General features: G+C 46.3%; 1 long non-coding RNA gene across 3 annotated transcripts; it reads left to right on the top strand.

The window, feature by feature from the left end:
- The first annotated feature begins 15,467 nt into the window (after positions 1-15,467).
- On the top strand, positions 15,468-18,221 carry LOC135918731 (uncharacterized). Of its 3 annotated transcripts, XR_010569748.1 has the most exons (4): positions 15,480-15,563; positions 15,695-15,935; positions 17,701-17,775; positions 17,840-18,221. It is a non-coding gene; the product is annotated as an uncharacterized lncRNA (long non-coding RNA). The 3 variants fall into 3 exon arrangements; XR_011509826.1 differs by lacking the exon at positions 15,695-15,935 and having other exon boundaries at positions 15,468-15,563; XR_011509827.1 differs by having other exon boundaries at positions 15,481-15,935.
- Positions 18,222-22,783: the final 4,562 nt, after the last annotated feature.

The raw sequence follows: 22,783 nt of genomic DNA, 5'->3' as shown, positions 1-22,783 counted from the left end.
TATTTCGGGTTTCCAACTCTTTCATTTTAAGCTCGTGCTCGCGACGTTCCCTCTCTCTCCTATCCTCCTTTTCCTCCTCGCGACGTTCCTTTTCTCTCCTTTCCTCCCTTTCCTCCTCGCGACGTTCCTTTTCTTTCCTTTCCTCCCTTTGCCGACGTTCATTGATATGCGCCCAGGCCTCTTCGGCTTCCTCAGCCGTAACGTCCCCAATCCTCATGACCTCAAGGATCGCATTCTTTCTTTTGGTTGAGCCCAACTCAATGCCCAACTCCTCACAAATTTGGAGAAGTTCCTTGACCTTGTACTTCTCCATCGTTCACACTGCCCTCCTGCTGTTTACCCTTTTTCTATATACCTGCCGTACGCTACTATAACGCTACTAGTAAGGCATCCGCAAGTATTGCACACACTGCCCTGTTTACCCCCTCAGCATCCCCTGGTTTTCAAAACACTCTCATTAGGCTTGAAACACACAAGGTTATCACAATGCAACACCAAATCCTTCCCTAAGCTACTATAACCTGTGTCAGAGAAAGTCTGGTGTTTGAGGTAAACTTCAGGCACTCACCGCGCCGAGGTAGCTGATGCCGCTCAATCCCGTAGCTGCCATCCACTGTTACGACTTTGCACCGCTTCACCACTATTACGACTTTGTGGTCCCGTAGCGCTCGTCACCCGTTTCGTGACAGAGCGTTGGTAGCGAAGACTCCGAGTCAGGCGTCGGTGAGAATAACGAAAGGGATTTTATACATTATATACAGGTCATTATACAGGACAATATCGGATCGGCACTGGGGCCGAGAGCTCACAGCGAACGCGACTGTTCTCGCACGGCGACGTCCGGCGAAAACGCGTGACACATCTCACCCCAGTCGAGAGCGGCACTGTGCTCCCGGTGGGTCGGCGGATCCGGTTTTCGAGGCGGCCGCCACGCCGCTTTATAATCCCCGAGAAACATTGTCAGTCAAACGGCCCAATACAAAGCCAGCACTCCACGGTCATCCGAGAGGTCCAACCAGCGACCGCGCTGGCCCAACACCTCCTAGACTAGAAGGCCGGAGTGCCCGGCGAGTGACGTCACGGGCAAGAGGCCATCGGCAGGCTCGGGGATACGGGTTCAGTGAAGGGATCGCGGCTTGGTTCACCTAGCAGCCGTATGTTTTTATTGACCACTCCTCACGTTTTCTTCAGTCGAAACTGCGGAATGAGCAGCAGGCAGCTTACAAAGCATTTATTTAGAGGCACAGATACAAAACAGCTTTGTAAAGCTTGTGCATGTATTGATGCCAGAAGCTTTTATAGCGTCGCCCTTTGTCGTCTTTGTAATGTACGTTTTTTGTGAATTATTATTATTATTTATTATACCCCATACTTCATACCTATTACTTCAAGTAAATTGAATCCATAAAAACCTCTCCTTCCGTATTTTGTACTTGTTGTTTTTACGGCACGGCAATGACGAATGTAATGCACTCGATTAGCTTCACAATTACGTATGAACAATTTTATTGGGGACACACGTATTTATTACAATCTAGATTATGGTCAAACGAATAATTTCGCTTTCGACACACTAATTACCGCAGTCCACTAATTTACAACAACTCAAATGAGTTTAGAAATGGGATATAAAACATTTGTGCAGCGATTTACGCGATAACAGCTGCCTTATTGCGCAGAGTTTCAGCTTTTCTCTTCCTTGCCTTTTAGCATTGGCGTCCAATATTTTGTCATTCATCTTGCAGCAGTAGTTCTTCAATAAAATATTCGTGCTACACCACAAAAGGTGCCTTAACACAAATTCAGATTTATGTCTATCCTCGCTGGCGTCGAACTCTGAGGAATCATCACTTTCTGTAAATGCACTTGCTGTAATTGAGCAATTACCCTTTCCGTATTTTTCAAAAGTAACTATTTAAAGAAGTTCTGAACATCTTACCCTGGAGTGCGCTAATACAATGAAGTCAGCACGTGGTAGCGCCCTAATCCAGGCACTCTGGGCTTCTTCATCTTGCGGAAACTTGAAGACATTTTTCTGCCTTGATTTGTACATGTAATTGCTCCGGCAATTGGGCACGCAGCACTTATTAGGCATACTTTGGCATGGCACTCCACATTCCGGGGCAATGAAGACTCGCGGTACACACAATCGCAAGGACAGCACAAGTGTTGAGACTACATGCGCTGGTCACGTCTAGAAAAAAATGTGCGTTCAGAAGCATGCAATAGCATGGCCGAGTATGCCGGGACTTGTTTAACCCCGAAGCTATTCAAGGAGCGCCAGGGCTCCTGGAACTAATTGAATTGTTGTCGCCGCTTTCGTCCCCTCGGTCTTCTCCGAATAGCCGGGGTTAACCATTGTATATGTTCCGCGCTTCATTTTCAAAACTGGTGCGCCACTCGTAGCTTCGTAGCACGCTGCACGGAACTTCTATGTTGGCCTCTTGTGCGTGACGTTGCTCAAGGGGAGGGGAGAGAGTCAGCCAGAAGGCCTTAAGTTCTCTAGAGGGTGTTGACTGGCCACCCGGTTCAAAGTTCGCGCGCGCGGTGACCTCCAGGCAAAAGGAGGTGCGGCGCCGGGCTGTCTGGCACGTGGTGACACGTTTGAACATGTTGCCCGCCGATGCTTCTCCGCAGGACACCGCTGCCTGACGGCTCAACATCTTGACTTGTCAAGGGAGAATTTGGGCGCTCGCAGGATAAATTCTGCATCTTGCAGATTCGGAATCCGGGTTGGTGGTAATGGCACAACAGTTGGGAACCCAATGTCACTTATTTAGCGGGAGCCCAAATAGCGGCCCCAAAACTTTTGCGTCGGCAAACATGGCGGCACCCATCGAAGCGACGGCTCTAACCTAGCACCAAACTGGGTTCGATTCGCGGTAACGCGTGAAGTTCGCAAGCTAGGAGAAGTGACTGCGGTTATCGCTTTCTCTCAACTAGCGTGTGTTATGAAGATTGACTCATTAGACGCCGCTGATATTGAATTCGATTGTGGATTTGATGGCTCGTAGGCCTAACACGGCTAAGCTTGGCTGGTGAAGGCTAGTAAAGTTGGTTTGCTCAAAACTATAAGTGCAACTAATTGTTTGCTGCTTACAGAATAACCTCTAAATTGTAATTAAATGCGTATACACGAAAGTCAAAATTATTTTCTTTTTCCTTTCGTCTTCGTTGTGCAGGTGAGACGATATGGTTTATGCTTTCGATCAAACGACCCATTTCTGCTATTGCTGCCGTGCCCACGGACTCTCCTTTCCGCTGACTCGGTCGGTTGTATTTTGATTTGCATCGACATCACATTGTATTTGAGAGAACTGCTATTGTTGTGCGGTGATATAGAATCCAACCCGGGACCTGACATAAACCAGATTGCCAAACAACTTAAGGACATAGCCGCTGACATTAAAGATATCAAAGAGGGACGCCTCGTTCAGATGGATCAAAAGTTAGACGTATTAACAGCAATCGAGGCAAAGGTGTCATTCTTTGAATGTGAGATAACAGATATGAAGGTGCGCTTGCAAAGACTTGAAGAGAGACCCGAAGACTTAGAAAATCGGAGCAGACGAGCAAACCTATTAGTATATGGCCTCTCTGAAACAGAGGGAGAAAGCAGTGAAAGCCTAGAAACGGCTGTGAACGACAACATAATTAAGAACACCCTTGGTCTGGAACCCGTTGGTATTGAGCGCATCCACCGTTTAGGTAGATATTCAAGAAATAAAACCAGACCAATCATATTCAGGCTTCTCGACTCTAGACATAAGACTCAAATATTGCGAAAAGGCTACAAGCTCAAAGGCTCCAACCTGTCTATAGGAGAGGATTTCAGCCGCAAAATGTGGGAGACTAGAAAAAAACTCTGGGATAGTGCAAAACCCAATCGGGAAAAACACGAAAAGGTCTCTTTATCCTATGATAAGCTCTACATTAATGATCGCGTATTCGTTTGGGATCACGAAAAAAATGAAAGGGTGTCACTACAAAAAAACATAGAAAGAAATCGTCCATCAACCCGAAGTCAAACAAATTTAAGACCCTAACAAAGAAACTTGAGACCCTAACAGTGCTTAACATAAATGCGAGAAGCATAGTAAACAAGGTAGAACTCCTGGAAGGACTGTTACTTGAACACAATCCGGATATAGTGGCCATCACTGAAACCTGGCTATCCCCAGATATCTTCAATCACGAGATATCTCCACCAGGTTACTCTGTTATCCGTAAAGATAGGCTGTCTCGTGGTGGTGGCGTGGCCCTACTTCTTAAGAATGATATTCCATTCGTTCCACTCCCGGAAGTCTCCAACGCGGAAGCTGTATTTTGTAAAATATTGTACAATGATACCGGTATATTTACTGGTTGCGTCTATTGAAGCCCTACTAGTGGATCCGAAGGCGTGCTTGCTTTACAGGAGTATATACAATTCCATGTTCGTACTAGTAGAGTGATCCTCATGGGGGACTTCAATTTACCTGATCTGAACTGGAGTACCATGCACTACACTTCAGCCACATCCGCAGCACTTACCGATTTAATGCTAAACTTCAACCTCAACCAGGTAGTCGACCAGCCAACTCGCTCACAAGGCTCTACGAATAGCATATTTGATCTCATACTCATAAGTAACCATTTCCCACTTCACGCAATTGAGATGACAATAGTCGGTGGTATATCGGACCACGACATACCTAAATGTAAGCTCTCGCTTGAAGGCAACATAAAGAAGCTAAACCTGGAGCGTGCTGTACTTGACTTTCGCAGAGCAGCTCATGACTGTATTGTCACTCACCTGGCACACGAGTTTGATGCTTTTCTCCAAGCAGCTTCAGAAACGTGTTGTGACGTCAACACTTTGTGGCATCAATTTAAGTCAGTCGTGCTACACTGCACAACAAACTTCATCCCGATGAAACGTTGCAAACCACAAAAGAAAAACCCATGGATATCGCGTGAGGTCCTTCAAGCGAAGCGTAAAGTAAAAAGACTTAGACATACTATTAAGAGAGAGAGAGAGAAAAAACATTTATTCGGACCACCGAGGTGGTTGCTCTTGAGGTCGAGTGGGTGGGGTCCTCATTCCAGGACTCCACTGGCCGTGGCTGCTCGACGTACTTGCTGGACGAGAGCTTCTTGTCCCGCCAGGGTATCGCCGGTCAGCTGTACCTCCCACCGCTCAAATGACGTGCTAGGCGTCTTTAAGTGTTGGGGTTTGCCCTCGCACCCCCACGAGATGTGAAAGAGTGTAGGGCGTGTGTCGCCGCACCAGGGGCAGATGCCGCGATATGTATGTGGGAACATTTTACTGTATCTGTGTAGGTTTGGAAATGTGTTGGTCTGTATAAGTCGGAGAGCTACGGCATCTTCAGTGCTGAGCTTTTTGTGAGGCGGGGGATAAATCCTGCGGTTGAGTCGCTGGATCTGCAGTCGGTCGCAATAATTGGATGTCAGGGGCATGAAGGTAAAGGGTGGGGATTGATGAGACGATTGGTCTTGCCCCGCTCGGTTGATTAGTGCTCGAGCTAGGGCGTTCGCCCTTTCGTTCCCCTCCAGACCCGCGTGACCCGGCGTCCACGTGATTTGATGGTATTCTTGCAGCCTCGGACCTAGAATCTGAGCCGCCAGCAGCGGTGTTCGTCCGTTCGTAAAGTTACGGCAGGCCTGTTGCGAGTCGGTAACGACATGGACTTCCCTGCCTACCCTGTCTTCTTGCTTTATTACCAGCGCCGCGGCTATGGTCTCAGCCGCAGCTGGGGTCTCTGCCCTCACGGAGGCCGCGAGAGTCAAGGAGTTGTCTCTCCCGTTCACGGCGGCTACCGCGAAGAGGCCCCCCACAGGGTACGCCGCCACGTCCACGTACGTCACGTACGGGTCACCCTTGAATTGTCGGCGCTGTCTGTCGACGCGAGCCTTGCGTCGTCCTTTATGGAGTTCATGACTCATGTGCTTCGGTATCGGGTTCGCCTTGATCTTGCCTCTGACCTCAGGCGGGAGTGATCGTTGCCCATCGAGGGCACGGAGCTCCGTTGCCGTTCCGGTCCGGTGGAGGATGGCTCTGCCCGCCGCCGTGTTCTGTAGTCTGGCCTTTTGCGAAGCCATAACCGCGTCCGACAGCTCAGCGAAGGTGTTGTGGATCCCGAGGGCCGCTAACTTCTCGTTTGAGGTGGTGACAGGGAGACCCAGGGCCGTTTTGTACGCGCCTCTGATGATGGCATCGACTTGTTCTTGGTCGCATTTGTTTAGCGAGTGATAGTGATACGGCATGCTATACGTTATTCTGCTGATCACCAGAGCCTGGACGAGGCGAATCGTGTCCTCTTCTCGCATGCCCTTGCGGCTTCTTGTAATTCGTTTTATAATCCGCGAGATCTGGTTGGTGGCCGACCTTAGGGTTTGGATGGTGTGGGAGGCTTTCAGGTTCCTCTGGATCCAAAAACCCAGAATCCTAGTCTTATTGCCCTCCGTGATCTTCTGGCCCTCAAGATAGAGGTCGATAGGGCCGGGAGACTTGTAGATTCCTCCTCCGTGCACCCGGATCACCTCGGACTTTTCTGGCGCACAACGCATCCCGCTCGCTGCCGCAAATCTCTCCACGGCCGTCGCGGCCTCTTGAAGGGTCGCCTCTTTTCGCGCTAGGGAGCCCTTGGTGGCCCAGAGCGTGATGTCGTCTGCGTACAGGGCGTAACCTAGGTCGGGGATCTTCCGCAGCTCTTTGGTCAGCGCTAGCATCGCGACGTTGAATAGAATCGGGGAGATTATCGCCCCTTGCGGTGTTCCTTTCTTCGGCACGTCGATCGTATCCGATCGAGTCTGGCCAATTCCAATGGTTGCCGTCCGGCCCGTCAAGAACGATTTAACGTAATTAAAGATGTGCTCCCCGCAGCTGATGTCGTTCAGTCCCTTGAGACGAAGCCTCTTACAACACCAGCCAACACGAGCCTCGCAGTCACATATACCGTCATTCCCATGACGGCACGGTGGCCCTTAAGAAACTCCCATAGATGGTGGTGCCAGATACCCTCAAGGTGTTATAGTGAGAAACTCTATGAGAATAGAGCCCAGTGGGGCCGAATCTTATAAAGGTTCGGAATACGAACCGTTCGCTTCGCCGCTTACGTCATTAGATGTGCCACTCCTAAGCCGGCGTTGGAAGAAGGGGAGTTCGCGAGCAATAAATGAGGGTGCCACCTCTGAAGTGTACGTCATTAGAGAGTTTTAGAATAGGGGCCCCAATAGTTTGGGGCCCCAAAGAGCTTTGTGGGTGTTAGCGTTGGGGCACGTAGGACTGAAGAGTTTTAGAATAGGGTTTTACGTTTGCGGGTAGCATCATGCGCTGACAGCGCCACTACGGCGTCAAAGAAAAGCTATTAGAAATAATTTAATAAAATATACCATTTTATGATATGAATAATTTTTTTTATTTATTTGTAATACTGCCAGTCTCAGTTGAGACCAAAGCAGGTGGGCACAATTTTACAGAAAGAAACAAACAGGTCATGTTACATGGTACAGAAAAGAAAAAAAAAGGAAAAACGCTTCCTTAACTACTGCAGAAATCACCATTAATACAATACTTTTGGTTGGTATAACAATATGGCCATAACAATATAACAATGTAGTTAGTATAACAATATAACAATAGTGTATTACTAGAATTTATATAAAAAATAGCGAATGAATGACACTTGTAAGATCAGAGAATTTATACAGGTAACAGATAACCGCGCAGAAGCGGCGAGTTTGGGGTTTGAAATGCACAAACTCCACGCACAGAAATAAGTATTACAGATATGTGGGTTAAGATTAAGATATGTGGGTGTGTTAAGTGGCGTCTTCTCTGTTTGATGTCTCCAGTAGGTTGATGAACGATGAAAGTGACGGAGAGGAAACTATGTCTGAGTGGAGGAGATTCCATTCTCTGATCGCACGTGGGAAAAGTGAAAACTTGAACGTGTCATTGCGAATACTGTACTGGTTTAGTGTAAATGGGCGATTTTTTCGCGACAGGCGTGATGTAGACAAAGTAGCGTACTTAGTTCGGTCTAATAACTGTCGTGCATTAGTTGGTAGATGAATTTTAAGCGGGCGTGTCTGGCCCTAACAGATAGTGTTTTAAGACCTGCATCAGCTAAGAGGCTTGTAGGGGAGTCATAGGGACTGTATTTGTTAAAACTGAACCTCACAGCTTTTCTTTGCACCTTTTCTAGTTTTGATATGTTAGTTGATGTGTGTGGAAACCAGGTGATGTTAGCGTATTCTAAGACGGGGCGAACAAAAGTTGTATAGGCTAGTAGTCTGGTGTGTTTCGGTGCAAGGCGTAAACATCGTCTAAGGAAAAAAAGCTTGCGTAATGCGACTGAGGTAATATTATCAATATGTAAGTTCCAAGAAAGGGTAGAAGAGAATGTCAAACCTAGGTATTTGTGGTTATTTACTTTATTCAGGCAAGTGCCACCGAGGGCGTAAGAAAATTCTGAAGGCTTCTTTTTTGTTGTAAAGGACATGCATACGGATTTAGTGGTGTTAATTGTCATTTGCCACTCTTTACACCAATTGCACACCAAATCGAGTGCTCTGTTTAATAATAAGTGGTCTGCGTAACTGACAATTTCTTTATAAATAATACAATCGTCCGCGAAGAGCTTAATGTCACATTCAATGTTAGCAGCAATGTCGTTAATAAAGATCAGAACGTAGGTTGGGGCCGCCGAGGCAGGTGTGTGCCAGCGAGTGTTCGCACGGACAGCTCCCCTGGCACGCGCAGCGGTGCCTCGCAAGGTCGAGATAATTTAAAGGCACCTGCGCCCATGATCTTTCTTTTGCCTCGGCGCAGTGAGCACGATTAACGAGAATAATGTGGAGGGCATCCGGTGCAGTCGCGAATGCATCATGACAAATGTAGCTCGCGTCGCCTGACGTCTGTAGTAATATCAGAGTTGGTTGTATTAACTTTATGCATAATACGCTTTGTTACGGTACCTTAACGGAATGGGTCTAGAGGACGGTGTTGGTACATTTTTTCGTACCGCCCTAATCGTATAACCCCACTACAAACACACACATACCCCCTTTTTTAATGTATACATACAATTCCTTGCCATGACAGATCATAGCCTCCTTTATTTTTGAAAAATAGAGGAGGCTATGGACCGATTAAACAGTTCAAGTTGTCAACTTGTCAGTAACTGTCATAGGAATCACTGTAATAATCATAATTCCACGATCCGATTGTTTACTTTCATTTTTTGTTGTAACACTGAGGACTACATAGAACTTTATTTTGTATATGTGAGAGAAGTATGTGGATATCACGAGCTTAAGCCAATGTGCGATACACAAAGCAGCTGCTACAACATGAACTGCATTGAGGGCCACACAACACTTACGTAATTAAAGGTGCAAAATATAGGGGGAAGCTTCAAAATACGCTCTGTAGCACTGCAAAGTATAACATGTATGTGTACAATAAATGTTCAAAAATACAATGCATCAATGTCCCATTTGCCTTCAAGTTTATTATGAAGTTGAAGTTTACTGAAGTTTATTATGAGCATATGTACAACAGGAATCTACTGACACACCTGCAGTCAAGGTGGCTGTTCGAGGTGTGCTGGCTGCCTCAGTGTAAGAAAAAGAAATTGGGTAAATGTCGACACCAGTGCCACTGCTTCTTGCCTCTGACCTGCACGTGCCTCTGCGGCATCTTTGTGCACAAGTGTGCTGGCGTGGCGAGGCGTTAGGAGTCATCCGAGAGAAAGAGTATTTTTTACATGGAGAAGTGGCTGTTCACATTGCCTGTCACTTTCCCACAAATGTTTCCTTGGCGACTAGGGTGACACACCCGCAGTCAAGGTGGCTGTTTGAGGTGTGCTGGCTGCCTAAACGAAATAAAAAGAAATTAGATGAATGTCGATACCAGTGCTATTGCTTATTGCCTCTTACCTGCATTTGCCTCCACGGCCTCTTGGCTTGCGGAGTCTGTATGACGGAGCTGCTGTGGCTAGGCGTAGGCATTGTCTAAGCAAAAAGAAAAGGCCATTCAAATGGGGAATTATGGAAATAAATGCAGTTGTTTTGTCTGCTTCTTGCACTCAATGTTTTCAAACATAGTGTCCAGTACACACCAGCACTTTGACTTCTGCTTTTTACCTGCAGGTGTTGCTGCGAGATCCTTAGTATGGCTGCGTGCAGCATTGTAACACTTGGTGGAGGCATTTGAAGTGGTAGCCAAAAATATACAGAATCATCCTTGTCTGCACGAATGCTTTCAATTGCTAAATGCAGTGGTAACTATCACTATTGGTGCAAGGCCCCCCACATCTATGCGGCAAGTGCCATAGCTCGAAACTGAATTGTTCCTTTAGTGTTTCACAAGGCATCTCATATGTCCACATTAGATGTGATGTGTTTGTTTTTATTTATCTCAGTGTAGAGAGAGCATCATTAAATGTTTTTTTTATTTTTGCGTGTCTCGTTTTTTGGTTTATTTCTGAATTTATCATGATGCTAAAGTGACTTATGTAATGGCAATCAGCTTTTGTTTTGCAGAAAAACAATGCATTTCCTGACCCATTGTTTGACATTCCCTCACTCGCATAATTTTGCAGAGTATTCTACCTATATTGACTTGCTTGACCTCCACTAAAGCGTCTTGCATTTTCAAATACGACTCTTTCCTTAAAATCATTCGACAATTCTCATAATTTCTGTACCTTGGGCTTCTGATACTCTGCAGTCACCATTTTTGCTTGTTTCTGACTAGAAATATCTTCTTTAATTTAGAGCTTAAATTTTACTTTTGGAACACATGGAAGGGCTTGCCATTGCATATCTGCATAAAAGGGAAACATGTTTCATTAAACATTTGCAAAATCCAATTGAAGATTGATGAATGCAGCTTGCAGTGTGATATGACTGAATGAGCCATAAAAGTAACTCGTCTCACTTGGTAAATGAAAGCACATATTAGTGTGATGCACAAGATATGTTACACTAACGTGGTGGGTTCTCTTGCTTATACAGCAATATAATCGGTGCGCGAGAAAAAAATTATTTTTGCATAACCCTTGTACACACTGACTTAAGGAAAATGAGCTAGAGCTGTCCACATGATGTACTTATTTTACCTGCGAGTATGGTCAACAAAAATGTGTCCCAGCTGCTTAGTGGTATTCGGGATTATGTCAGTATTGCATATGTGCCTGTTGTCGAGAATAATTGAATTTTGAAAATGCTCGCAGGGATCTGATGTGCATATCTGCAGTTTATGGATACATGTAAAAGACTCAGCATCAAGTGCAAGTGAACGGTCCCACAGGCCTGGAGTCGATCATGCAAATAGATTCGCTGCACACATTTCTGACCAGAAAAGATATTCCACATGAAATGGCATGCAAGGAAGTGTTGAAAATATTGCACAGTTAATAAAACGCCTACGCTATTAATATGTGGGTTGATGCACTCGTTATGCAAAACGGAGGTGAGGCGTGCAGACAGGACACAAGAGTAGAGTATTTACAAGCAAACAACACGAGCGCCGCCCATTTCTCTACTCTTGTGTCCTGTCTGCACGCCTCACCTCTGTTTTGCATAATGAATCCTTACCAACTAGCTCAGCTTTCTGTCGTTCTAAGTCTCGATGCACTCGATTTCGTCCGCATTAGGCACTCGCCTCTTGATTACTTCGTGGCACAGAAATACTCGGCATCAGGCTGTTTTTCTGTTGTGGCCTTTGAAGAAGCATGATTGTTCAAAGTGCAACAATTAAACAGATTCTTTGAGTTGCTTGTGGCTTCGCCAGTACAATTCCGGTGCGCTGGTCCGCCTGTCCAGCAATTTTCTACTGAAGGGAAACCTGAAAATAAAAACACCGCTCCCCATGCAGAAAAATGCTCTACTGTGACGCTTCTCAAACGATTGTGATGCACCACAAGAGCTGCCTACTCGCGTGATATTCTCAACAAGGAGATACATTCGTTTACTTACATGTGAAGGTATATGCCAGACCACTTCGGGGCTTCGGTGGCACATAAGGCACGAGTTTGCCACAGCGTCCGATGTCGACGCGCGATCGCATGTCAAACCTAAACTGTACAAAACTACTACGCATCCAAAAAACAGATTCGAAACCGAAATTCGTGTCATCCTTTATTGCATGAATGCGTACATCGTGATTTACCTAAGTCACGGACTTAACGATCGCTTTCTGTAAACCTAATATTAACGTACCACCTTCATAAAGCCATCAGGTATGCGTTTTTAGATGACAAAGCATAAGGTGACCTGTACTTGTTCTTAGCTCTTTCGATAGTAATTGCGCTGGCCACATTGACCAGTAGCAACAGGGCGGGGCCCAAGAGGCATAGAGTTACTATAGACAAAAACGGCACCGAGAGCGGCGCTGCTGCGCCGGCGTTGAGAGCGCCGCATGCGGAGCAAAATTCTATTAGCGGTGGTACCCCTCTCCCATCTCTCGTTCGCGCCGCCTTGATTGCCTCCTGCACTGCGCGTGTTTGGGCACGTTTCGCGCCGCGCGCGGTGTGTGCGCGTGGACATTTCCTTCGGAGGGCGGTGTACAGTCTCTCTCACATTTAGGGGAAAACTCGAAGCGCAGCAGCTCGCGCAGATGCTCGAGGGGCGGGATCTTGAACGGCGTCGTCTGCTACGGCGGCGCACGCTGGCCGCATTGTCGAGAAACGTTCTACTGTCAGGTGCAGGGCGCTGATCACATCGTTACTGCGTGAAAGGAGCCGGTATTCTTTGCTAAGCGTTGCGCGACGCCCACTGACACGCCTCGAATGTAAGTTCATCGCTGCATGGCAGTCATAGACGACGTACTGATTCCATACATTCTTGACGGCCCGTTTCTGGAAGGCGACTATATATTCTAACGCGATAGGACGCCGATCCACACTGCTCGTGCTGTGCAAGAACTGCTAGAAGAGCGCGCAGTCACTCTCTTGGAGCGGCCGCCTCAATCCCCGGGCGCCAACATCATTTAAAATGTCTGGGGCTCGTTGAAAGTATCGCTGGCGCAACATCCCCTCTATCAGTCGCCCGAGGATAGGCTTCGATCCACCATCGTCAGTGACTGAGACGTGCAGCGAATGAACACATCCCTGATCATGTCATTCTACACTTCACTGCCTTCCAGGATGAGCGCTGTCATCGCTGCCGCTGGGGACATGACGAGATACTAACTGAAGTTCCGAGCGTGACGTGTCCAATTCCCCACCGGCGGGCAGGGTCTGTCTGGTGTAGCGAATGATTATCGAGAAAAATCACTTCCAGCTCATTGTCTGAACCTAAAACGTTCATTTAATCGTGTCCGTTTGTTTCACCGTGTTCGACTCCCATTGTTGAGTGCTTTGTTTTCCTTTCGAGTCAAACAAAGACTGAGCACGTTGCGCGCACATCTTGGTGCGTTTTGTCGCTGCTCATTACGGTAGCACACACAGTGAAGAAATATACGTGCACACGCTCAGTACTCCGGCCCTTCGAAATTACAAATGAACCATGTTGTCAAAAGACGTTTGTGGAACTCCATTAGCGCCAATGAAGGATCAGAGTGTGGCGACGCACAACGTTTAGTAAAGAACATCAGCTCAGTTCCCGCAGTACCGATGAAATCGGTGCACTGCCCCTGACAGTACCACGCTTCCCGAAAATACGGCCAGCGCGCGCTGCCGTAGCAGACGACGCAGATCACGACACCGCCCCTCAAGCGTGTGCGCCTGCTCGAGCTGCTGCCGCCGCACGACTCCATTGCTTGCCGCATCGCGATGCAATACGTTCCGAGTTTTCCCCTTAGTGTGAAACAAACTGCACACGCTATATTTGCCTTTAAGAAGATCGGTACGCTTGACGATTATTTTTATGGCTGCAATGCGGCGAAAGGGCAGCGTCTGCTTAACCATGTAAGGGACGCTGAGCAGGTAATTGGAAACGACATCGTATGTGCCGCCGGAAAAATCGTCAGCACATACGATGCGGCACATACATACGGCACCTACGAGCTAAAGTCATTTTTGCAGTTTCTCACATTATGTTTGCTACAAATCCGTGTTGTCTCTGATGACGACAACGGACTTCTATCGACACTGTGCGGAAATAAACAAGATATATCGCTGCATAGCACAAGTACGACATGCGCACACAACTTTAACTAGTACGTCCCCTACAATATGGAATAGAGGCAGCAATGTAGACAGCTTGGTCATTTTTTAACAGTACTCAAGAGACGGAAGTTGAAAGTATTATTAATCATTCCTGCTTCAGCAATGCCGGCGCGACCAAGACGCGGGTGTGTATCGTCCAGTAACCCGATCGATCGGTGCAGTGGTGAAGCGGGAATGAACTCCGGTCATGTTCAATACATCATGCACATATTCAATTTCTCGGCACGCGTGAACTTCGGCTACTGCTAGCGCATACAACAGACGTGGTTTCCATTCTCAGACAGCGCACACACAAACGAAACACGAGAAAGAAGACAGGACAAGCACTCGTTGAACTTAAAGTTTTTGTATGAATAAAAGGATTATGTACCGAGTAATTATTAATTTCACGTGGGTTAGATATAGAAACCGTCATACACTCAGGAGTGATCAATAAACGATCTCGCTTCGTTTGCCAGATGTTTACTTCGCTCGGCGCACCGCAGTAATCCATGTCTGTCGTCTGCTTCTTTCGTACCATTTTCTTGTGAATCGGTATAATTTCACTGGTGGCATCAACCTTTTCATGTTTACATTGCTGTCGTGACAGTTAACAACACAATAATAATTTCCGGTCATCTGAAGAGGCGCCGTCGCAAACAAGAGACGTTTCGCGCGCAGCGCGAACTGAACGCGGGCGCGACCGCGAAGGGAAGCGGCGACGGAAACCTACACCTTCTCGCGTGCAGCGCGCGCGAGAAAGCCTTCTCTCGTGCAGCGCGCGCTCAGCCTGGCCTCCTCTGGCTCAGCGCGAGCGAAGGGAACCGGCGGAAGCAAACCCCCGGGGGATTGGAAACCGTGCCGCCAGGGGAGAAACGGGCGCTGGCGTCTCGGGCGAAACTTGGCGTGCGCTCGTCTATACTGACTCTAGAGGACAAGCTACCCATAGGGCCCATGCTACAGTGGCTAGAACCCATAGAGTTAGTAGAACAACTCTAGAGGAAAAGCTGGGCCGGAAAAGTGGGAACCTCTAGGGCGCCGCCCTGTTGCTACTGGTCAATGTGGCCAGCGCAATTACTATTAAAAGGGCTGAGAACAAGTACAGGTCACCTTATGCTTTGTCATCTAAAAACGTATACCTGATGGCTTTATGAAGGTGGTACGTTAATATTAAGTTTACAGAAAGCGATCGCTAAGTCCGTGACTTATGTAAATCACGATGTACGCATTCATGCAATAAAGGATGACGCGAATTTCGGTTTCGAATCTGTTTTTTGGATGCGTAGTAGTTTTGTTTAGGGTTGACTGTTGACATGCGATCGCGCGTCGACATCGGACGCTATGGCACACTCGTGCCTTATGTGCCACCGAAGCCCCGAAGTGGTCTGGCATATACCTTCACATGTAAGTAAACGAATGTATCTCCTTGATGAGAATATCACGCGAGTAGGCAGCTCTTGTGGTGCATCACAATCGTTTGAGAAGCGTCACAGTAGGGCATTTTTCTGCATGCGGAGCGGTGTTTTTATTTGCAGGTTTCCCTTCAGTAGGAAATTGCTGGACAGGCGGACCAGCGCACCGGAATTGTACTGGCGAAGCCACAAGCAACTGAAAGAATCTGTTTAATTGTTGCACTTTGAACAATCATGCTTCTACAAAGGCCACAGCAGAAAAACAGCCTGATTTCTGTGCCACGAAGTAATCAAGAGGCGAGTGCGTAATGCGGACGAAATCGAGTGCATCGAGACTTAGAACGACAGAAAGCTGAGCTAGTTGGTAAGGATTCATTATGCAAAACAGAAGTGAGGCGTGCAGACAGCACACGAGAGTAGAGAAGTGGGCGGCGCTCGTGTTGTTTGCTTGTAAATACTCTACTCTTGTGTCCTGTCTGCACGCCTCACCTCCGTTTTGCATAACGAGTGCATCAACCCACATATTAATAGCTTAGACGTTTTATTAACTGTACAATATTTTCAACACTTCCTTGCATGCCATTTCGTGTGGAATATCTTTTCTGGTCACAAATTTGTGCAGCGAATCTATTTGCATGATCGACTCCGGGCCTGTGGGACCGTTCACTTGCACTTGATGCTGAGTCTTTTACATGTATCCATAAACTGCAGATATGCACATCAGATCCCTGCGAGCATTTTCAAAATTCAGTTATTTTCGACAACAGGCACATATGCAATACTTACATAATCCCGAATACCACTAAGCAGCTGGGACACATTTTTGTTGACCATACTCGCAGGTAAAATAAGTACATCATGTGGACAGCTCCAGCTCATTTTCCTTAAGTCAGTGTGCACAAGGGTTATGCAAAAATAATTTTTTTTTTCGCGCACCGATTATTTTGCTGTAGAAGCAAGAGAACCCACCACGTTAGTGTAACATATCTTGTGCATCACACTAATATGTGCTTTCATTTACCATGTGAGATGAGTTACTTTTATGGCTCATTCAGTCATGTCACACTGCAAGCTGCATTCATCAATCTTCAATTGGATTTTGCAAATGTTTAATGAAACATGTTTCCCTTTTATGCAGATATGCAATGGCAAGCCCTTCCATGTGTTCCAAAAGTAAAATTTAAGCTCTAAATTAAAGAAGATATTTCTAGTCAGAAACAAGCAAAAATGGTGACTGCAGAGTATCAGAAGCCCAAGGTACAGAAATTATGAGAAGTGTCGAATGATTTTGAGGAAAGAGTCGTATTTGAAAATGCAAGACTCTTTAGTGGAGGTCAAGCAAGTCAATATAGGTAGCATACTCTGCAAAATTATGCGAGTGAGGGGATGTCAAACAATGGGTCAGGAAATGCATTGTTTTTCTGCAAAACAAAAGCTGATTGGCATTATATAAGTCACTTTAGCATCATGGTAAATTCAGAAATAAACCAAAAAACAAGACACGCAAAAATAAAAAAAACATTTAATGATATTCCAGCAGAACTTTTTGTTGGGCTAGTTGGTGCATATTACTGAAGTACTATAGCGCCAAACAGACGACACAAGAAGAAGAGACATGGACATAAGCGCTCGTCCGCGACTCTTCTTCTTGTGTCGTCTGTTTGGCGCTATAGTACTTCAGCCATTTAATGATGCTCTCTCCACACTGGGATAAATAAAAACAAACACATCACATCTAATGTGGACATATCAGATGCCTTGTGAAACACTAAAGGAACAATTCAGTTTCGGGTTATGGCACTTGCCGCATAGATGTGGGGGGGCCTTGCACCAATAGTGATAGTTACCACTGCATTTAGAAATTGAAAGCATTCGTGCAGACAAGGATGATTCTTTATATTTTTGGCTACCACTTCAAATGCCTCCACCAAGTGTTGCAATGCTGCACGCAGCCATACTAAGGATCTCGCAGCAACACCTGTAGGTAAAAAGCAGAAGCAGTCAAAGTGCTGGTGTGTTCTGGACACTATGTTTGGAAACTTTTAGGCAAGAAGAGTGCAAGAAGCAGACATAACAACTGCATTTATTTCCATAATTCCCCATTTAAATGGCCTTTTCTTTTTGCTTAGACAATGCCTACGCCTAGCCACAGCAGCTCCCACATACAGACTCCGCAAGCCAAGAGGCCGTGGAGGCAAATGCAGGTAAGGGGCAATAAGCAATAGCACTGGTATCGACATTCATCTAATTTCTTTTTATTTCGTTTAGGCAGCCAGCACACCTCGAACAGCCACCTTGACTGCGGGTGTGTCACCCTAGTCGCCAAGGAAACATTTGAGGGAAAGTGACAGGCAATGTGAACAGCCACTTTTCCATGTAAACAATACTCTTTCTCTCGGATGACTCCTTTGCCTCGCCACGCCAGCACACTTGTGCACAAAGATGCTGCAGAGGCACGTGCAGGTCAGAGGCAAGAAGCAGTGGCACTGGTGTCGACATTTACCCAATTTCTTTTTCTTACACTGAGGCAGCCAGCACACCTCGAACAGCCACCTTGACTGCGGGTATGTTAGTAGATTCCTGTTGTACATATGCTCATAATAAACGTCAGTAAACTTGAACTTCATAATAAACTTGAAGGCAAATGGGACATTGATGCATTGTATTTTTGAACATTTATTGTACACATACAATGTATGTTATACTTTGCAGTGCTACAGAGCGTATTTTGAAGCTTCCCCCTATATTTTGCACCTTTAATTACGTATGTGTTGTGTGGCCCTCAATGCAGTTCATGTTGTAGCAGCTGCTTTGTCTGTGTATCGCACATTGGCTTAAGCTCATGATATCCACATACTTCTCTCACATATACAAAATGAAGTTCTATGTAGTCCTCAGTGTTACAACAAAAAATGAAAGTAAACAATCCGATCGTGGAATTGTGTTTATTACAGTGATTCCTACGACAGTTACTGACAAGTTGACAACTTGAACTGGTCAATCGGTCCATAGCCTCCTCTATTTTTCAAAAATAAAGGAGGCTATGATCCGTCATGGCAAGGAATTGTATGTATACATAAAAAAATGGGGTATGTGTGTGTTTGTAGTGGGGGTATAGGATTAGGGCAGTACGAAAAAATGTACCAACACCGTCCTCTAGACCCATCCCGTTAAGGTACCGTAACAAAGCGTATTATGCATAAAGTTCATACAACCAACTCTGATATTACTACAGACGCCAGGCGACGCGAGCTACATTTGTCATGATGCATTCGCGACTGCACCGGATGCCCTCCACATTATTCTCGTTAATCGTGCTCACTGCGCCGAGGCAAAAGAAAGATCATGGGCGCAGGTGCCTTTAAAGTATCTCGACCTTGCGAGGCACGGCTGCGCGTGCCAGGGGAGCTGTCCGTGCGAACACTCCCTGGCACACACCTGCCTCGGCGGCCCCAACCTACGTACCGTTCTGCTTCGAGCTTTGATCCCCCCACTGTCCCTCGGGTGCCCTGGAGTTCCTGCGCCGCCTGCTCTACTATCATCTCAGGTGCTCTCCTGAGACTTCCGTTTGTCGGTTACATGTGCCCCACAGCTGGATCATTACTTATAATAATAAAAAACCCGATCTATCGTCACGACGATAGATCGCGAAAGCGGCTTTTGCAACATACCGCGCCCGTGCGAAGAGAATTACGGAACGCCAACGAGGAATCTGACCACAGCTTCGAGCTCGTAACGTCGTCGAGTGACACTCCTGCAAAAGGCGTGACCGCTGAAAACGGCATACCGCCGGAAACTTGAACAGGATCATCCCTCGGTTGCATAACTGCCAGCTGTACGGCCAACATGGACCACACCCACACCATCCCGCAACATAGAATAAAGAACCGACTTATAAAGCCCAAACACACGGCTGCACGCACACATCACAACACTACAAGCGAGACGCCATGCTGCTACGCTGCTACTGTTGCCGGATTAAAACTGACTACTGTCACCAAGTTTAGCAAGCGTCTCAGGAGCTGGCAACCTCGGCGCGTAGCAACATGGCGGCGCTCTTGAGGTTCCCGATTTTAATGCATGGGCCCTATGGGTAGCTTGTCCTCTAGAGTCAGTATAGTAACTCTATGACTGTACCCATGCATTGAAATCGGGAACCCCAAGAGGGCCGCCATCACCATCACCCCGTGGCCGCCATGTTGCTACGCGCCGAGGTTGCCAGCTCCTGAGACGCTTGCTAGATTTCGTGACAGTAGTCAGTTTTAATCCGGAAACCGCAGCAGCGTAGCAGCATGGCGTCTCGCCTGTAATGTCGTGAAGTGGTGTGCGTGTAGCTGTGTGTTTGGGCTTTTTAAAGTTGCTTCTTTATTCTATTTTGCGGGACGGTGTGGGTGTGGTCCATGTTGGCCGTGCAGGTGGCAGTTATGCAACTGAAGGATGATCCTGTTGAAGTTTCCGGCGGTATGCGGTTTTCAGCGGTCACACCTGTTGCTGGAGTGTCATTCGACGACTTTACGAGCTCGAAGCTGTGGTCAGATTCCTTGTTGGCATTCCGTAATTCTCTTCGCATGGGCGCGGTATGTTGCAAAAGCCCCTTTCGCGATCTATCGTCGCGACGATAGATCGGGTTTTTTTATTATTGCAAATACTGATCCAGCTGTAGGGCACATGTAACCGACAAACGGAAGTCTCAGGAGAGCACCTGAGATTATAATAAAGCAGGCGGCGCAGGAACTCCAGGGCACCCAAGGGACAGTGGGGGGATCAAAGCTCGAAGCAGAACGGTACGTAGGTTGGAGCCGCCGAGGCAGGTGTGTGCCAGGGAGTGTTCGCACGGACAGCTCCCCTGGCACGCGCAGCAGTGCCTCGCAAGGTCGAGATATTTTAAAGGCACCTGCGCCCATGATCTTTCTTTTGCCTCGGTGCAGTGAGCACGATTAACGAGAATAATATGGAGGGCATCCGGTGCAGTCGCGAACGCGTCATGACAAATGTACCTCGCGTCGCCTGGCCTGTGTAGTAATATCAGAGTTGGTTGTATGAACTTTATGCGTAATACGCTTTGTTACGGTACCTTAACGGAATGGGTCTAGAGGACGGTGTTGGTACATTTTTTCGTACCGCCCTAATCCTATACCCCCCACTACAAACACGCACACATACCCCCTTTTTTATGTATACATACAATTCCTTGCCATGACGGATCATAGCCTCCTTTATTTTTGAAAAATAGAGGAGGCTATGGACCGATTGACCAGTTCAGTATGTCAACTTGTCAGTAACTGTCATAGGAATCACTGTAATAAACACAATTCCGCAATCGGATTGTTTACTTTCAGTTGTTATTGTAACACTGAGGACAACATAGAACCTTATTTTGTATATGTGAGAGAAGTATGTGGATATCACAAGCTTAAGCCAATGTGCATACACAGACAAAGCAGCTGCTACAACATGAACTGCATTGAGGGCCACCCAACACATATGTAATTAAAGGTGCAAAATATAGGGGGAAGCTTCAAAATACGCTCTGTAGCACTGCAAAGTATAACATATATTGTATGTGTACAATAAATGTTCAATAATACAATGCATCAATGTCCCATTTGCCTTCAAGTTTATTATCAAGTTCAAGTTTACTGAAGTTTGTTATGAGCACATGTACAACAGGGATCTACTGACACACCCGCAGTCAAGGTGGCTGTTCGAGGTGTGCTGGCTGCCTCAGAGTAAGAAAAAGAAATTGGGTGAATGTCGACACCAGTGTCACTGCTTCTTGCCTCTGACCTGCACGTGCCTCGGCTGTGTCTTTGTGCACAAGTGTGCTGGCGTGGCGAGGCGTAGGAGTCATCCGAGAGAAAGAGTATCGTTTACATGGAGAAGTGGCTGTTCACATTGCCTGTCGCTTTCGCTCAAATGTTTCCTTGGCGACTAGTGTGACACACCCGCAGTCAAAGTGGCTGTTCGAGGTGTGCCGGCTGCCTAAACGAAAGAAAAATAAAGAAATTAGATGAATGTCGATACCAGTACTATTGCTTCTTGCCTCTTACCTGCATTTGCCTCCACGGCCTCTTGGCTTGCGGAGTCTGTATGAGGGAGCTGCTGTGGCTAGGCGTAGGCATTGTCTAAGCAAAAAGAAAAGGCCATTCAAATGGGGAATTATGGAAATAAATGCAGTTGTTTTGTCTGCTTCTTGCACTCTTCTTGCCTAAATGTTTTCAAACATAGTGTCCAGTACACACCAGCACTTTGACTGCTTCTGCTTTTTACCTGCAGGTGTTGCTGGGAGATCCTTAGTGTGGTTGCGTGCAGCATTGTAACACTTGGTGGAGGCATTTGAAGTGGTGGCCAAAAATATAAATCATCCTTGTCTGCACGAATGCTTTCAATTTCTAAATGCAGTGGTAACCATCACTATTAGTGCAAGGCCCCCCACATCTATGCGACAAGTGCCATAGCTCGAAACTGAATTTTTCCTTTAGTGTTTCACAAGGCGTCTGATATGTCCAAATTAGATGTGATGTGTTTGTTTTTATTTATCCCAGTGCGGAGAGAGCATCATTAAATTGTTTTTTATTTTTGCGTGTCTTGTTTTTTGGTTTATTTCTGAATTTATCAAGCAGCAGTCTCATGGTGCTAAAGTGATTTATGTAATGGCAATCAGCTTTTGTTTTTCAGAAAAACAACGCATTTCCTGACCAACTGTTTGACATCCCCTCACTCGCATAATTTTGCAGAGTATTCTACCTATATTGACTTGCTTGACCTCCACTAAAGAGTCTTGCATTTTCAAATACGACTCTTTCCTTAAAATCATTCGACACTTCTCATAATTTCTGTACCTTGGGCTTCTGATACTCTGCATTCACCATTCTTGTTTGTTTCTGACTAGAAATGTCTTCTTTAATTTAGAGCTTAAATTTTACCTTTGGAACACACGGAAGGGCTTGCCATTGCATATCTGCATAAAAGAGGAACATGTTTCATTAAACATTTGCAAAATCCAATTGAAGATTGATGAATGCAGCTTGCAGTGTGATATGACTGAATGAGCCATAAAAGTAACTCGTCTCACTTGGTAAATTAAAGCACATATTAGTGTGATGTACAAAATACGTTACACTAACGTGGTGGGTTCTCTTGCTTATACAGCAAAATAATCGGTGCACGAGAAAAAAATTATTTTTGCATGCCCCTTGTACACACTGATTT

Source organism: Dermacentor albipictus, unplaced genomic scaffold (genome assembly GCF_038994185.2).
Source record: "Dermacentor albipictus isolate Rhodes 1998 colony unplaced genomic scaffold, USDA_Dalb.pri_finalv2 scaffold_21, whole genome shotgun sequence".
In the NCBI taxonomy this organism is placed as follows: domain Eukaryota; kingdom Metazoa; phylum Arthropoda; class Arachnida; order Ixodida; family Ixodidae; genus Dermacentor; species Dermacentor albipictus.
Note: the sequence above shows the minus strand (reverse complement) of the source record. Positions and strands in the feature narration are given on the sequence as shown.